This window comes from Brassica oleracea, chromosome C6 (genome assembly GCF_000695525.1).
Source record: "Brassica oleracea var. oleracea cultivar TO1000 chromosome C6, BOL, whole genome shotgun sequence".
Classification (NCBI taxonomy): domain Eukaryota; kingdom Viridiplantae; phylum Streptophyta; class Magnoliopsida; order Brassicales; family Brassicaceae; genus Brassica; species Brassica oleracea.
The window spans coordinates 29,078,886-29,082,877 of record NC_027753.1 but is presented as its reverse complement, the minus strand read 5'-3'; positions in this window follow the sequence as shown (position 1 = coordinate 29,082,877).

Here is a 3,992-nt window from a genome sequence, read left to right as displayed (position 1 = left end):
GATATCCGATTTTTTAAACCGATTTGACATAAATCGGGGCGGAAGAGGGACGCGTAGCGCCTAGGCGGCTAGGCGGCCGATTTTTAGAACAGGGATAAGTTATAACCAATCGTTAGGTGAAGAAAAAACCAATCGTTAGGTTCTAAATATCATGTTTAATTTCACTAATGATAAGATTTAGCGGACACAAAATATTAAATCATTATGTGCTCTTTTCAATGGAAGTTACATACAATATATAGTAAATTTTGTATACACAGAACATATAGTCAATATTGTGTTATTTTCAATGTAAGTTTCAATGAAATTTACATACAATATAATATATGAAAATTTAGTTTAACTTGACTAATCTTTTTAACTAGTTACTATCCCTGTTCTTGAACGCGCTAGGCGCTAGTCGGGCGGTCGGGTTGGGCCTAGCGCCTAAAGAGAAAATCGGGGATTAATCGGAAATTATGCGGGGCGGAATTTTTAGATGGTTTACTGTGTTATAAAACATGTTAATCTTTAATTGTGTGTAACATTAATACATTTTCATGTTTAAGATTGTATAAAACACACAAATAGAATATATAAACTTAATATAGTGTATTTTTCATCAAAATTATGAATATAAATGATATTTATAAAATTTTAGATCAAATAAAAAATAAAAATATTATTAAAAAAAATAAAAAATAAAAAAAAATAAAATTAAAAAAAAAATTAAAAAAAAAAAAAAAATAGATTAGGCGGTCGGCCATTTAGGCGGCTAGGCGGTCATTTAGGCGGTCTAGGCGGAAAAAAATCCGATATCCGATTTTTTTCACCGATTTGGCATAAATCGGGGCGGAATAGTGACGCGTAGCGCCTAGGCGGCCGATTTTTAGAACAGGGGTTACTATTAATAACTAAAATTGATTTTCTTTTTCTTTTTGATTTTTGAAAATTCTATGTAGTTTTAAAATTTTAACTAAAACGGGCATCTCTAGAACTACGTCGTCGAACAACGGATTTGGGCTTTATCGCCCAAAGAACAATTTGATATTTTAAAATCAACTCAAATGGGCTGGATAGCTTAATACACACACTTGAATCCGATTGGGAATTTCAAAAGCTAGCCATTTCTGTTCTATCAAACCTGAAACGAAATATTCACAATAGGATCCTTAATATAATATGAACACTTAAATTCTTTTCACTGGCAAAGTATATTAGGTACACTTATATTACAGTTTCTTTGACGTATTTTTATGAGATATTACAGTTTCTGGCTGGGAGAACTCAATAAACGAACCACGTACACTCGGGACTGGCTAGACACTACGATATATATGTCATTGGCCCATTGCCTATTCTTTCATTTGTTTTATAAAATATATCATATTAGAAAATTTCTTTTTTTTGTAACTTGTATTCGTTATTATATAAAAATTTGTATTGAAAGATATATGAAGAAGTTATTCCCACATTTAGTATGGCCATGGGAGCAAATTTTGAAATAAGAATACATATGCAATATCCAAAGTTTGTTTTCTGAGACAACTCTGAGTGACTAACAGAGGAATGTGTGTTCGTATTACTTGCATTAGGAAGATTGCCCATGTTGAGTCTCACGTGCTTACATTATGGACAATGGACTTGACGCCACTTTTTACTCTGTTTTCTGACAACGTCCATGTGGACTCGTCTCATTGGTCAGAGATTATACTTGTTGCATTGCTGATGAAGAACAAGAATAACTAAAAAAAAGTTAGATGCGTAAAATAGTGTACTGTAGTAAGTAGAACTAAAGGACCTCATTGCATTACATAGATGAACGTATCATTAGTCCGATGGATGTCTAAATTGATTTTTTATAAAAACAAGACACAATTTATCTAAGCCTAGGAGAAGGCATTCTAATAATGTGAGAATTATTAAAAAAACGTTTTCTTTTGTTTTTAACTTAATTGATTTCTATGAAAATTCATGGATTTAATAATTTGTTTTGTGATTTGTATTTAAATGCTAAATCATTAATTGTGTTTATTTCATACAAATCGCTTATTTGTGTGTCTATTTATGTTTTTGTAAATTCTCGGTTTGAATTGTTTATCATTGCATTCGTTTGATTGTCCAACATTTAGGTCGTCAAGTCCATCATTTAGTCAATACTCCAAACATATCATCAAATATTAATTTAAATATGATCGATATATATTCCACCAACACCGTTAATCTTTTTTTCTTCTAATGTGTGTAGTTGATCGTGTGTCCTTCTTTTTGACCTATAACAGTTGATAAGTACATATCTCAAAGATATTTGGAAGCGTAAGTCTTATATTAGTTTAAATTTCGTTATCGTTCCTGCAATTCCGTATATCAAGGACGAACACTATGTTAAAGTTTGACTTGTAATATAACCTGATTGTAGATACACACGTGTGATACATTTCTTTCAGAGTTTTGAGAGGTCATAGACGCTATTTTCACCATATCTGGAAAAGTTCTTGGACATACTGAGTTACTCGTGATAGTGGAAAAAGCAAAATTCAACCTCTCTCCTCAGCCTTAGAGCGGCCACTCTTTTTGATCTAAAGCTACATGATCTCTTCTTCCTTTGATCTCCCTCCTCGGTGGTCCGTTTCTCTCACCGCCACCGGAGATAGACTCCTCTCTTCATACTCTAACTGTTGACGTCTCTTTTGGTGGGTTCCATGGAAGATGTGGACGGTTCTGGATTTCGTATGGACTCAATCTCCACATCGCTTATGGTTTTCACGGTTAGGTTTCTCACTTCTCCTCTAGCTTTGGTTCAGAAGTTCGTTTGGATGGTGTCCAAGTTCAGAGTTTGAGTGTATTGCGGATGCGGTTAAAGTAGTTTTGTTTTAGTATTTTGTGAAAGTTTAAATAGCAGATTTGGTTCGTATGGTGGTGTCTCAATGGTTGTTTGCCGTTCGTTTATTATTCCGTGAATCTTTCTGGAGTCGTTCATCGGTTAAAGCTTCGTGTTGGTTGAGAGTATGTATGGGCTTCTATCTGGGAGTAAGTTGGTGCTGAATGCATCACATCTGTATCCGAAGGTTGTGTGGACCGAGTAGAGTTCCCTCCAGTCGGGTGATGAAGTCGTGGGGTTTTGGTTCTGTGGACGTTATCGTTTGGCGGGCGTGAGCAGCAGCGATAAGTCGTGGTGCACCGGGTGTAGGAGGTGGATATTGTCGCTTGGCGGGCTATGTGCAGCAGCGAAAATTACCAATCATTGGACACTACTTGGATTTAAATTTTCTTATTTAACCTGATAAATCGTTTAGTTTTAAGTTGACATGTTTGTTTGTTGCCGTAAGTTGTCCTGGAGTGGATTTTAGCTGCCGCCTTCATGTGGACTTTTGTGTTTGGGGATTGTTTTTTCATCCGCCCGTTTATGTATCAAATCGTGTATGTTTTTTTGAAAAAAAAATACATGATTGAGTCAAAAAAAAAAATACTGAGTTACTCGTGCAGCTCTACTGGTAGCCGAAAAATTGCTTCTAGTAATATATGGTGTGTAGGTAGTAGGTACTATGCCATTTTCCGTAATTATATATTTGATACTACCGTGTTTCCCGTAGATATTCTTTTTTTTTTCCCGTAGATATTCTTGTACTACTAGCTAGAGAGACTGAATAAATGTTCCTGTTAAAGAAAATGGTTACGCTGACCTATGAAGTGCTTCCAAAAGTTCCCTAATCTTATGCCCATATTTAGGATTTATATATTTGGTTAACTGAAGCCATTTATTCTTTATTAATATATGTATTATTTGATTCGTGATGAGAAAAAAAAGTTGAATAATTAAAGCAAAGACGACAGATTTTTAATTCTTTAAAAATCTACCTAAGAAAGGTTGTTGGATTTATCAATACTATTAAAAGGGAAGAAGTTTTAATAAATCTACTTATGAAAGTTGTTTGGACTTTTTTGTTACATTTATTATTTTTTTGGTCCTACAATTAATCACTCTAATTATACATAATTAATAACTCTAACTA